This window comes from Thermobia domestica, chromosome 18 (assembly GCF_964235325.1).
Source record: "Thermobia domestica chromosome 18, izTheDome1.hap1.1, whole genome shotgun sequence".
Lineage (NCBI taxonomy): Eukaryota > Metazoa > Arthropoda > Insecta > Zygentoma > Lepismatidae > Thermobia > Thermobia domestica.
In genome coordinates this window covers 116861772-116876869 of record NC_137471.1, presented here as the reverse complement: position 1 = coordinate 116876869, position 15098 = coordinate 116861772, and the positions used below count along the sequence as shown (strand labels likewise).

General features: G+C 35.3%; 1 long non-coding RNA gene across 6 annotated transcripts in view; it reads right to left on the bottom strand.

Annotated features, from left to right (window-relative positions):
* Positions 1–514: 514 nt before the first annotated feature.
* LOC145675927 (uncharacterized) overlaps positions 515–15098 on the bottom strand; it is an 87871-nt gene continuing 73287 nt past the window's right edge. For 5 of the 6 annotated variants that reach the window (XR_014129240.1, XR_014129242.1, XR_014129243.1 and 2 more), the window contains 2 exons: positions 10247–10402; positions 515–2645 (listed from right to left, as the gene is read on the bottom strand). This is a non-coding gene — a long non-coding RNA (uncharacterized LOC145675927). Of the gene's footprint in view, positions 2646–6685; positions 6811–10246; positions 10403–15098 lie in introns of all 6 variants that reach the window. The other variant, XR_014129241.1, reaches the window with a different exon arrangement.

Genomic DNA, 15098 nt, shown 5'->3' with positions numbered 1-15098 from the left:
TTTTGAAACTTGGTGGTAAAAACATTAGCTAGGTGTTGAAGGTTTTCCTGGTCAGTAGGAAGATCAACATTGTCAATAGTGGTCAGGCAGTTGAAATTTAGTAGAGGTTTTATAAAATTTTCTAATTACCTGGCAAAATTTAAAATTATTGTCCCTTTGTAGAGCGTTCAGTTTCGTACAAAAGATGTGGACTTTTTGTTCCCTGTGTGCTTTTATCATAGTTTTGATAGTCTGATTAAGGCTGTTAAGTTCCATTTTGGAAACTGGTGATCGATATTTGTTGTATGTTCTTTACGGGAAGCGTTTGTGAAGGATATTGTTGAGTATTTCTTGCGGTAAACGATCCATGCTAGGAATTCAAATCGAGAGCAGGAAGGAGATTGGGAAAGGTTGCCAGGTAATCTAATAAAGGAAAGTAGTATATGTCAGTGCTAGGATTGTTGTAGAACGTGGCTATATGGAGAGAGGTTTGAAGTTGGATTTTAATGAGTAAAGGCATGGTCATTTGGTCATAGATGTTTGCAGGTATTGTGCTGACAGTATATTTTATGCCTTTTCTCGGAAATATTGCTGTGCCGCCTGATGCAGTTATTTGGTCTTGTCTGATGATATGATAGCCTTGCGAGGAGACTGAAGGATTTTGTAAAATGGATTTCATTGATAATTCCAATATCGATGGAGTGATCTTGAAGGTATGCCAAAATTTCTGCCAGTTTACTGCGTAATTCTTGAATATTGATGTATAGTACTTTTGTAGTAGGTGATATAGGTGCAGCCTATCCCAATCGAAGTCCAGTCCTACACATCGCGTCTTGTTGAGTTGCATTTGGGTATATTTATGTAAGCATAGCCTTGCGTAGAATTAGCGATTTTGTTTTTTTTTCGTTAAAGATGGCAGCAGTGGTTTTCTTGATGGAGCTATGCAGTGATTGAGTTTCAAATGGTTTCTTTGCTAATGTAAGCACAGCAGTGACCCATTGGATAATATTGTGGGTAATCTCTTCTATTGCTTTTTTGATGACTTCATTTACTGGAGGTGCCGGAGGAGAGGTAATTTGTTGGGTGACTGGATTATTTTGATTTGATGTCTGTTGTTCGGTGTGTGAAGCAGTGTCTTCAGGAGTTCAGGAGCATTCTGAGGTGCTGTCTTCGATTTACTTATGGGATATACTTTAATTGGAATGCTGGGATCCTCATTAGTAGCTGAAGTGGGCCGTTTCGGACAATTACTGCTTCCAGCATTATGGCCATTAGTTTTACAGGTTGCACAAAAAGAAATGTTGCCAATGATACGACATTTGTGGTTAGGAGTGCGATGTACACATTTTAAGCAGTGTTGTATAGCATTGCAAGTTGCTGATAGATGTCCATATTGAAAGCATTTAGAGCAAGGGAGTGGTCTACCTTGGCTCTTAGAAGCTTCGACTCGATGATAATAATTGTCAATAACAACACTATTGGTGATTAAATTGTTGATTTGTTCGGGGTTGTAGGACAAGAGTCTCAAAAGTGGTAGTGGCTCTCTCTCGGACTTAATACGAATGACGTTGTAGAAATCGATAGATTGATTTTTGAGTTCAGCTCTGATTTCATCCAAGGAGTAGCTGAGGTATACGCTGGTGATGACACAGGTGAGGGTAGCTTTGGTGCTTGTGTGTTCCGTCTTCGTCCTTCGTTAATGTACCGTGCTTTAACATAGCTTAATTCAAAAGTTTGCTGAAGTCCCAAGAACCGTGATTTCTCTTCCATGGAAGCGAATTTAATACGGTTGCCACGAATACTTTTGACGAAGTATATGGTATATTTGAGATTGGCTGTCTGTGAGTAATCTTTTTATTTAGAGTTTTCTTCTCATAGTATTCGAAGCGAAGATTACTAATGGTGACGCAGAAATCATCAGTTCCTTGAATGGTAGTTGATGTAGTAGGTTAATAGGTAGATGGTGTTGCATGTCTCATGACGGTCTGTGGAGGCACCACTTCTATATCCTCTTGTTGAGGTTCGACACGATTGCTGTCATCATCTTCATGTGAGTTGTTACTTTCTGTTTCATATGTAGTTGGTTTACTAAAGTTCCTTTGATGTTTAGGTCTTGGAGGTGGAGAATCGGGATCAGAAGAGCTAGTGCTGCTGCTGGTGCTACAGAAGTTGTCTTGATTGGTTCCATACCTGTTTACTAGATATTTTTGTCGTTCATTTTGATGGCAGAAAAGAATTGCATTAACATTCCCAATCCTCGCCTTCATCAAATGGAAGGAAAAAGATCTTATCATTAGCCATTGTCTTACGGCACGAATGAACTCAGTTTTGCAACATCTTAGTCAATTTTAGTCTTTTCCACGTGGAATGTAAATGAGTATATGGTGTTATATATTTGAGAAGCGCTTAGGTAAAATGAAGAGTTGTCAGATAAAAGTTTCGTATTTGAGTCCTGAAACAATTTCTTCACAAAATCGTTCAGATAAATGTGAATGTCTTTGACTTTATCCACATCTTGTAATACTTATCTTTGTATTTCATCTTTTACCGGCAGGTGCATCTGTTGTTTCGGTATAGCTGCCTGGTTGGTGTGAGCATATTGCCCTGTACAAATGTAATGTACGCAGCTCTTTCGCAGCAAAATCTTGTTTCAACCTCATGGACACCTACAAAGAAAGAATTAAAATGCCTTCACTGTGAAGTCAGAAAAGCAAAGAAGGAAAAATATTTTGAGAGAATAGGCCAAGCTACAAATTATTTAGTTTAAGTTTTAAATCAGGTTTTTATCTCAAGTTGTTTATAACTGTTGTCTCTCTTGATTGTGGAACGTAACGTTTATATGTTAGAAACGGGCAATAAAACCATCTTTTATAGTTATGAATTACAAATTACAATCCATATTTCAGAGACGTAGATCAAGCGAAAATTCATAGTGAAAAAAATCTATTTGTCACGGAATCCAAACCAAAGCCGAGCCTTTTTTCTCACTGTACCTACGTTATTAGTCTTTCTGAACAGAAACACTTTTATATTCTAATTGTACACCAATAAAAAAATTTACAAAATGAGTTTTTACTCCATTTGTAATAATATAAATCAAACGCAATTGTCATAGACCATTAATGTAGATATTATGTTGTCTAAATACGTAGTAAAGGTCTTGAATAATCTGACAACTGAATATACAGATTCAAGAATGCGATGAGTGGCTGATCAAAGGCAAGTTTCGATGGAGTAATACCTAATGCACCGGTACGGAAAGCTATAGGCTCGGGTTCGATTTCGAGTCCAGCTGTAATTTTTCAATTGTTGACTGAAAGCATTCATAAGGTAATAACATACAAGGTTGTAAGGTTGTTTCCTGGAAATGACAATTACGTTTTTATGTGTCCACGCATTATTACTTTTCAATCCTTCATTTCATAGAATTGTCAAATGAGAAGTAATTAAACCTAGTTCCTCCCTCTTCCCTGATATGCAAACAACTGAGTTGTTTACAAAATAATTCCAATGATTTTATTTGGAATATTTACTATTTATTACTAGGAGAAAATAATTTTCAGAACAATCAAGTATAACTTCCGCTTTACTATGTTTCTTAAGTACTTTATCTGAAATGATATTTCTACTGTAGTTTAAGATATCACGTTTATTCGTCGAGGCTGAGGGAAACTGTGATGATCATAATGAAAGAAATGAAAAAACTGGGAAGAAACGAGAAAACCACGAGAAAATGTATGCACATGGTGTTTGTTCTCTACAGAGTTAAATTGCCGCAACATGGGACCGAAACAGAGACCCCAGACGAAAGTGTTCTACCGCTGAGCCACCGCACTCGCCACTATACATTATCTGAGTCTCGTGTTCTTTTCTCTCGTCTATACTGAGAAAAATACGTTATCCGGACAGCGGTATATTGTACAAATATATAGCATCCTCGTGCTTACTACAGAAATCAGTACGGAGAATACGTTATCCATATAATACATTCGCACTGCCCTTAGATGTTACATCATGCCGTTGCAGGATGTCTGACATCTAACAGTCTTCCGTATATTACATATATATACGTATGTTATCTTCGTCAGTTATATGTTATATACGTCCAATTGTACGTGAGATCCTGAACGCCTACATTGTTTCATACGGAAAGTACGTATAGATGGAACACTTATACAGAAAGTATTATAAAACATGCGTTTTCGTTTATACGTTTTCTGTACGCTAAGTCCAAATACTACAGGATATATACATGTAACTTTCATTTTTACGTATGCCACATACGATTTTTTTCTCATTGTATTCCAGGGATAAATAAAAATAAACCTCGAGCTCCACCGTGGCTAAGCGGTTAGCGTACGCACCCTTGGCGCGGGAGACCCGGGTTCGATTCCCGGCGGGAGCTCATGTGGTTCGGATTCCACGTTAATCAGTAGGTCCACGTCTCACATAGCCTCGCTGCTGAAAGGGACGCTAAACTGAAATTCAACTCAACTCAAAAATAAAGCTCGAAACCACTTTTTTTATGAATGGCGGACGTTGCCCCAAACGGAACATTAACCTTTCCTTCTTACTATTCTTTGCAAACCGGAGAAAGGAAGCTCTAATAAGCCTCATTAACTTGACAAGTGCCACATTTTATTTTATCTTCTTATACGGTCATTTTCGGATTTTTAGCTTTCTTACATCATTAGTTACAAGTGGAATGTGCTTGACTGTTAGAAGACAAACAAGAGTAGATACACTCTGTTACTTAGTACTTTTTTTTTTTTAATATAGGACATAAATAAATATGTATTCCAGCAGAATAAAACAAAGGAGGGGTCCGCGATGCCTCAGTAATAGAGCGCTTATCTCTGGTTCGGTCACAGCTCTCGCCAAGTGGACTTTGTTGTGAAGAAGATAAATAGCTTACGTCTCGTTTCTTCCCACTTCCGTCATTCCACTTATCAAGCATTAGATCATCACTATCTCTCCTAGCCTTCGTGCATGAACGCGTCACAAAGTAAAAACGCAAAAAGTTGGCAACGAATGAGAAAATATTTAACGCAAGAAAAATTAGTTTGTATCTACGAAAATATATCATTCTGTTGGATTATATCTCATTATTCATACTGAACACTATCCCTTTAGAGATCTTGGCTTTTCGGGCTATTTTTTAGACTTTCAGTTAAGCAGCTACTGCATCGTCACTATTTATGCTAGGATCATGGTTCATACCTCATTCTCTTCAGAATAGACCTGGCTTTCAAATGGTACCACTTGCATGCCCATACCATATACCAGGAGAGGGAAAATTGATGTCAAAGGGAAAATTTTGAGGGGGAAATCTTTATGTCCAACTTTGGGCACCCCTGGCCCCTCCCTGTGTGAACGTAGAGACCTCCAAAAAATTGATAAATAGTACTTGGTAAACTAAATGCGTGTACCAAATTTCAAGTTTCTATCTTGAATAGTAAGGGCGGGAGAAATTTTATCAAAAATTCCCACTATGCCCAAAATTCCCACAAAACACTATGATCTCAGGGAAAATATTTCCTGAGACATCCCTAATTACCCTAGGGACATGTGTCGCCCTTATTCTCTTCTGAATAGAACTGCCTTTCAAGCGGTGCCATTCACATGTCTCCATCATGTATCTAAGCCGGGAAATTCCAGAAAAAAGGGATTTTTGGTCTAAATTTCCCTTTTTTAACTTTTAGCCCCTCTGGACCCCTCCTGTTTTAACGCAGAAATCTGAAAAAAAATCTGTTAAATGCTACTCGGTGGACTGAATGTTTGTGCACAATTTCAATCTTCTAGGTGCAAAAATAAGCCCGCCAAAAAAAAAAAAAAAAAAAAAATTCAGAACATTCCCCATGTTACAATCTACAGAAGTATATTTTGAAAAAATTCACTGAGACGTCCCTAATTACCCTAGAATAATTATTCGATCGTCATTCTCTTCAGAATGGAACTGCCTTTCAGACGGTATGACTCACGTGTCCCCATCATATATGTGAGGTGGGAAAATCCTGAAGAACGGGATTGTTTTGGTAAAAATATCCCTTTTTTCAACCCTTTGCCCCTCTGGTTCCCCCCCCCCCCTGTTTTAGCACTGACATCGGAACAAAATAATCTAGTAAATACTACTCGGTGGACTGAATGTTTGTGCAAAATTTCAATCTTCTACGTGAAAAAATAAGCCCGCCAAAAATATTGAACATAAGCTTCATAAGGGAAAATTTATATTTCAAAATTATGACGTCATCACCTCCTATGTCTGGACGCAGGACGGTCTGAAACCATGCGTAATTTCTTCTACAATGTATCTGGACTTGAAAAACAAAACAAAAAAAAGCGGACGAAAAAGCTCAAATAGAAGAGAAATAACGCAATGTACGATGAAAAATGCGTATCGTACAAAATGTACGATAAGATCCCCAAAGGGATATACTGTTTCTAGTGTCGTAACAAAACACTTAATCAGGGATTTAGTACTATTTCACAAATAGATGGCGGTCATCGTACATCAACTTTTCAGTTTAATTCATTTTTCTTGAAAGCTACACACGAAGATGCACACTCACATATATTTCATTCAGTTTCATAAGATCATTCGATTGGTATGTGTTTCATCTTTGAATATTTTTTCCTTTTTAAACGTTGCGGATATTAAACGTAGAAGCTACCCACTTCCAATGATATTAATAGCTATTGAAATTACCTTTTTTTTTACTGTAGTGTATTATGGATAAACGAAAAATGTTCCTTAGGATGACCTTTACTAGCCAATGGATCTTTATTGTTTAACAACATAAAATCTCCTATTCCTATGGAGAGATGATCCCTCTTAAAAAAAAAAAAAAAGAAAAAAAAATCACAAATTTTAGCAATTATTTTAATTACTTAAAATTCTGATACCTGAAAATATCTTACACTTTCTAGCTTTTAGTTCTCCTCTTGAGCTTTCTTGGATAAAAACAGAAGAAAAAGTAATTAAGAAATCAAGGAAAGAAAAATAATAAAAAAATGAAATGAAATCTTTGAATTTTACGTCCCACGGTTATGCCGGTTAGGCTAAGGAAGACGGGGATGATGAGTAATGAAAGAAATGGTGTAATGAAGAAAGTGGGAGTAAACTGGAGAACCCCGAGAAAACCCACGCACATGGTGTTTGTCCACCACAAAGTTCACTTGGCGGAGGCTGGGATCGAACCCGGGACCCAAAGCAATAGAGATGTGAACGCTCTACCACTGAGCCACCGCGGCCCTGGGAAGAAAAAGAAATGGACTCAGTAGTAGATTAATGTGAAAATGCGTTATCAATAGGTGCTGTCTATAGACAAACGTTTTCGCACTACTCTATCCTAGTGAGTCCATTACCTTTTATTCCTTTGATGTATTTATTGCTTTTATTTTACCTTTAACCGGGGACAAGGCTCCAGAAAGAGCTATAACCTCAAAAATGTAAGATATTTGCACACTCAGAATTTTAAGTAACTAGTAAGTAAGTAACTATCTTAAAGATTATAATAAAAAAAATGTAAAAACATATCCTTGCGTATTTGCTTATTTTGTTGGATTATTATCTATGATAGTAAAACATTAAGCAAATACACAAAGGTATATTTCTTTAAAATTTTTATATTATATATAACAGTATATTAAGCAAAAATGAAGTCTATCTTTCTAAGTAAAATTACTTGAACAGAATCAAGTAATCTGCTCCTCTGGCCTTTTTTCAGTACACTTTTATCTGTGAATATAAATCTAGTACTCCGTGGATGCCAAAAATAAGGATATCGAGCACTTAACTGACGGAACAACAACGTATCTTAGGATGAATACATATCTCATTTATAACGCTTGTTTCTTTTCTCAGAATATCGTCTGGTGACTTGTGAAATGTGTATATGGGATGGAAAATACTCGTGAAATATACATATGGGATGGAAAATATCATTTTTCTCAACAAAATGCGTCCGGTTTCTGGTCTGTAGTTACGCAGTATACTATTAATTTCTTAAATCGAATTCTCGAGTTGTTTGAAGGGGCACGGTCGCTCAGTGGTAGAGTGCTTACCTCTGATGCGTTCTGTAACTGGTTCGATCCCCGGCCACGTAAGTTTGCGGTGGACAACAACATCGTGTCCGTAGGTCTTCTCGAGGTACTCCCCTTTCCTCCCACATTTCCATTCCACCAATTATTCCATCATTATTCATTTCCCTTAGCCTAAAGGTAGTCATGGAACGTTAAACTGAAAGATTTCATTACATTTTCTTTTCTAGAGTTGTTTGAAGGAAGAACAAATCTATTACAATAAATTCAGTGTCATCACAAAAATGACTTTAAAGAGACAATTAATGACCCTAATTCTGATTAGTGTTCAATGTTAAAAGATACGTAAAATAATGTTGGAAAAAGGTTAAATAAATAAAAATTTGGTTAGTTTGGAAATCTCACTGTCATGAATGGGAACTTAACGATGGCTATTTATTAAGTATAATCATTCGGCAACTTTTATTTGTATACCTACACATAAAAAGAGGACTGTCGAATTATTCTAGTTTACCTAGTGTCCTGTGCTGAAATGGGTAACAAAATTGACATTACTAATCAATCGAAACCACATTGAACCCACAATATTAAGCATGAGTGGACCTCAGTTCATTAATAGCTTATTATGTGAACATAATAACAATCGGTCATAGCCTCTCTGTAATTAGTGATACAGCATTAGTAAGCCTACCATTCAACTCGCACAAACATTTTCTATGGAATGAGCAGGCCCGTAGCCAGGGAGGGACTGGCTCCCTAAATTATTGTCTGACCCATCTTAAAAAAATACGCTGAAAAGAATTTTCAAACTGACTGAAAACCAGTGAAATTCTTCCAATTATATTTACCAGTTTAGTGTAAAACTATATGTTTCTTGCTACATGCACCAAACATCTTCCATTGCCTTTACCCATTTCAAGAATTTTAAACCATATCCTATTACTGCTACCATGACAAGCATCCAAGGATACCTGGTGCACTTCCATACATCACTATCATAGTCCACAACATTAGTTGTGAATATAACTAAACTGTAGTGTCTCGCTTATTTTGCAAAGTAGAAGATTGAGTGCAAACGTTGAATAAAACATATACTTGTATTTTGTATTGATATAATCTACAGCTGCTGCAATAAAATTTTGTTCTAATTTTTAAAGAATAAATACTTTAATAATTAATATGAAACAAAGTACCTCACAAAGAACTCGTATTAAGCACACAAAAATGAAAATATACGGTTTCGATTATACACATATAATAATGTTCTCTTTTTTCTTTGGACTCAGTATTTTTATCTCATTTTTTAAACGTTAATAGAAAAGAACTGTAGTAAAAGCTTACGAGAAATTAATAATTTCCAAAACAATATTACAAAACAGCCCTTACCGCTGGACTAGTGAATAGAGCACGTGTATTTGAACATGGTCTCGGGTTTGATACTAAAGGAATTCTTGAAATTCGAGAGCAATGTGGTGGTTCGTATTCCACTTTATACTGTAAGCTTCGCGTTTTTTATAGCCTCGGTGCTGAAAAAAAGATGCTAAATTTTAACAAACAAACAATGTAAAAAAAAATAGTGTTTTTTAAAGTAGACAGAAACATAATAAATCAGTTTTAATGAACATATAATTGTGTCACTATACAAGATAAGTTAATTGGATTCTTTCGTTGTGCCAAAAAATCTACGTCAAAATATTATGTTTATAATATTTTATTTTCTGCAAATGGAACAATCTGATTAATGGGACGTGCACTCACTCTTAACGTCCAGTTAATTAGATTTCGTTTAGCGTAAATGCGACGTACAACGATGATCCTCACCTACGTTTACCATAGCACTATATTGTCCTAAGCACCTCAGTTATATACCATTGTTTTTTGCTTTTTTTTTAAATTTTTGTATATTAATGATCAGTGTTATTAATCTTGAATTTATGTACTGTAATATTGTCGGTATGGGATATTATGTATAAAAGAAGTTTTAGCTGTTACAGATTTTGTAAATAAATAAATATATAATTTTATGCTGTTCTTTAATGTCTATATCAGTGTCCCTCAATATTCATTTCTCCCACCATCATTCCCTTTGAAAGACCAGGTTGGCTACAGCCCTGGAAATGAGGTATATAAATATATGAAGATTAAGAAATATACATGATACTAAAATTGTAAGGGATAATAGTGAACACATTTATAAAATAACAGAAAAGTGTGTATCTAAACTTACCATGCAGGTACCAAATTTAGTCACATTCTGTCCATAATATTTTGGCCCGTGAACACAACGGAATTTTGTATTCTGTTCTACTTAGGTTTTTAAAAGGCAGTCCGAAAAATTTAATAGGAACATCTTCTGTTTCAAGACTGAATAACACATGTTCGTCTGAAAAAAATATAATTAAATAAATCACTGTTTAATTTCAACAGCTTAATCTTTCATTGTGAAAATAATAACGAATTTATATATGAAAATATACTAAAATTAAATCTGAGTAATTTAATAATACAAATACAAGATGATTAGTTTTATACTGTCACGCAAAACTGCATGACATCGTGTAAAATTCACGGTACTGTGCCGTGAGCTTTCAGTAGAAACTATTTAACTCTCATTTTATAAACATATGCAGTCCGTCGGTTAGAAATTTCAGTTATTTCTGTGTCCAGGACACAGACTAATCTTAACCACATAATTGGACATATCAATATTTTCTTATCTCTCCGGATTAATACAATGTACCACATGCCACATTATTGTCATCTATACAGTATGCACCGGTAATGATTGAAAAATACGTATGAAAGCAGGTATGAACACGTATGGTCTTTTCAAAAAAAAAAAAAAATCCTTTTGCACTTCGCTTTGCTCGTGATATTTCAGGATCCATTCTTTACGTTACATTTATTTATTTAGTGATATGTATTCCTTGTTTTATACCTTTTATCTCCTAAAACACAACACACTGAATAAGGCTATGTGATAATATGTAACAAAACACATATCAAGTAACAGTTTGGACACAATAACTGTGTCTTGACAGAGAAGGAGTGGAAGTCTGATGAAGACACAGTTATTGTGTCCAAACTGTTACGTGATTGTGTTTTGTTACATATTATCACATAGAATTGCTCAATGTGTTGTGTTTTAGTACAAAATGGAAAGAAGGCCTGATAGAATAGTTAGTTTTATACCCTATCCGTTTTAATCCTTTTTACCTTACCACTGAGGACGGAATGAGCTCTGAGTTCCGAAACGTTTGAAAAATATTTAGGCTTTCCAAGGGAGGATTCATTGGTAAGTAGCCACTTTTTTGTTAATTTGAATCATCCTCTCATGCGCCCATATAATTGTAAGAAGTGTCGTGTTTTTCTCGAAATTAAACTCTTTATTAAAAAAGAAAAAAGAAAAGAAAAGAAAATTAAAGTCCACTCCCGAAGTCATACTTTCGTGATTTGGAGATTAGTTACGGAAGTCTGTAGAGCTGTTCATTTTAGCATGTGTTTGAATCCTGTTCGCTGGAGATTATTTTTAAAGTGAAGAATATGCATTTTATAGCCAACAACACTCATGTTTCATGTATCATGTATGAATGCAAGAATATTATAAATACGTTATAGCTACGTCATACAGGAAAATAAATAATATAGAGGGTGTTTCAAAACAACACCGACAACGTTTAAGAGGTGATTCCTGGCACGAAGATAAGACAAAAAATATAGACCATCCTGGGTACACAAATGCTTTCTTTCGGATTTATAGGCTGCCGAAAAGATGAACTTTAGAGGTCCATAGCTCCAAAACTATGGGACCTACCGTAGTCGGGTCAAGACTTTACTTAGGAACAATTATGTGTCCTATACAAAAATGCGTGTTTGAAAGTCCTAAGGTGCTTCCACAACACTTTTTTTTTTTTTTTGAGGAGTTTGGCTACGGGCATATAATTTGAAGTAGTCTCCAATTACTTCCATAAAAATTTTGTGAAACATGGATATTTGGATAGACTACATACTACTTTCTACCTGAAGTCTTGATCCGACTACGGTAGGTCACATCGTTTTGGAGCTACGGACCATTAAAATTCATTTTTTCATGTTTTCGGCAGCCTATAAATCCGAAAGGAAACATTTGTGCACCCAGGATGATCTATATTTTTTGTCTTATCTTAGTATCAGGAATCACCTCCCAAACGTCGTCGGTGTTGTTTTGAAACACCTTGTATATTCAATTAAATTATAAATCCTTTTCGTCTTGTTTTTAATGTGCACGTGGTATCTAATGAGCAGAAAAAGTAATTTCACAACTACTTACTTTCATTAATCATCCGTCTCCTTTAGTCTAAAGGACAGTCGTGGGATGTTAAACTAAGAAGTTTAATTTCTTTCTTTCTTCTTTTTTAATTTTCTTTTTTCTTTATTATATATTATTGAACAGAAAGCAATATGGAAAGATGTTAACCAAAAGAAACCACTCATTCAGTTGTTACAGTTGTTCAGTATTTCATTATGTACGAAAATAAACTAAATTATGTCTATATTAGAAGTTATTTTATCACTAGAGACCTTGTCAATTACGTTTGCTAATGGAACGTTGGCGTTACTTGGAATCTCTTAAATACTTGGAAAAGACAAAATAGACTTTGATCGAAAATTCGACATGGAGCAGTAACGTAGAGTTGATCTTTATGTTCATTTACTTTCAAAGAAGATTCAGTATCCACCATTTGATTTCTCAATGCTTATTATTATTATATACAGACGAAAACAATATTTTCGGCTATTTAATATGTCAGAAAAACTTAAATTCAAGAAATATCAGAATTCATCGATATTATTAAACTTTTAATAGCAACGAATACAATAAACGAATAAGCAACAAAAAGTTTGACAAAACCCCTTGTTGCCGGTTTTGATAGATGAGTGGTCTGTAGCTTTCGGCTACAGATTATAAGGCGCGGTTTATCCTGGATTCGAGTTCCACTGAAAAGCATGTGCATTTTTTCACTCCCCTATTTATGTTATGTTCCTGTCTTTTGAATAATATTAAAAAGTAAAACAAATGTCAGTAAAGCTAATGTTATAAGAGAAAATGCGAGAAAAATTAGTTTCAAAATAAAGCAAGAAAAATTAAGTGGGTGTATTTAGTGCTTCAGGTTTTGCTTAAAAATAAAAATAAAAAAGAAAGTGGCTAATGCATATATCTTTAGTAAATGAGTTTCTTAGTTCAATTTCCAGTGGTTGAATTGGAGATTGGACCCCATTTCAGAACCAAGACTATAGGAGACATGGATTTATGGAGACATAGGAGACAGAGCAAGATTTTTCCAAACGCTGAAACATGTGTTCTCTTTCAACTTACGAGTTTATATACCGAACTTCCCATCTTCAACTTTAGTTAATTCTCACATTACGCATTTCCTGAACAAAGAATGGGAAATTTGGATACTATATAACTGATTCAACTTTTCCTTCTTAGAAGAGGAATTTCGGAAAACGCTGAAACACATATTTGCTTATTCTTCATTTAAGGGTTTCTATATTAAATTTTGCACCTGCAACTTAAAAATAAATCATCACATTCCGCACTTTGTGAATAAATAAAAAAGAATTTCAACATGATTGAAACTGCCCTCTCATTCCACTTAGAAGCGGAAATTTCAGAAACATAATGTATTCCTTTATTTTTAATTAAACTTCTATATGCTGAACTTCAGCAAATCCTCACATTCTGCACTTTCCAAGTAAACAAAGGGAAATTTCAGTATTTTATAAATACTCCACTTTCTCCTTTTGAAACGGAATTTTGGAAAACGCTGAAACAAGTTCCTTTACTTGAAGAGCTCATATGCCGAGTTCCATATCTCTAACGGCGGTGATTCGTACGATACACCATTCTTGGTGAAATACTGAGCCCCTGAAAACGAATATTTCCAAAAATCCTTCCTTATCCCATATTTTCGTGACAAAAGGAGTATTCTCTCCAAAATTTACATTAATGTCTATAGTAGTATCGATTGAACGATGACAAGTCACCCATTTTACTCTTTTATAAAGTAGTACAGACTAAAAAAAAAAAAAAAAAAAAAAAAAAAAGCTTTTAGTATTAATATTTTGTGGTGGATAAGCCCGTGTGGTGAGTTTTCTTTGGGTCTCTCGTTTTCCTGTATTCCTTTCCTCCATCATTTCGTTCATTCTCAGAATCTCCGTCTTCCTTAGCTTTGGAGCATAATGGTAAGATGCTAAAATAATACTAATAATAAGCTTAGTAAAGTCTTAGTCACTAATCTAGTAAATTAGGTAAGCCTTTGGTGCATGGGTTCCTGGATTTAATTCATGATTAACAGCTTTGAAATTTTAACGCACTACGGTGTATCGCGTTCAACAAAACGTGGTTCTACATCTCATATAACCTCGGCATTGAAAGGGTACTCTGACCTCTCCAACCAATCAATCAAAACAAGCAAACTCAAAAACATACATCAGGTCACAACAGTAGTCAGGTCATTATTTAAACTTCACCTTGGAGAAATAATTTAAGGAAAGAGTTAAATCTCGCCTTGTTAACGAGAAGTACGAGGCGAATCCAGAAAAAAAAAAACTTTCCCATGCGTTCCATAGCTACGAATCCGTATATTGTGCGAAGCGACTGTACGCACGTGAGAGAGTAGGGTCCTAGCCTGACGTATGCGCCTGCGGAACGTTACTTTATGGATGCGTCTCGTACTTTGCTTAATTCCCGTGGCCAGCATTTCTGATTACTATTTTTCCACCTTTTGCCTAACTACGGATGATTCCATACTGGGAGCAAGTACCTAAGAAAAAAACTATATATGGCCTGAAAGTTCTTGTCATGAGAAGTACGAAACAGTTTTCAAATCACGGGCAAACCAAAAACCTGACCCTATAAGGGAACAGTTTTTTCCTGTTTCTGACATATTGGACTGAAGTAAAAATGAATGTTACGATTCATCACGCGTAAGCGCCTGAGCCCATCATGTTTCTCTTTGTCTCATTGCTAGAACATGACTCAGGCAAGGTTTTGATGACACCACTTTGAACTCGGAGTATCCATTTTTTTTCAG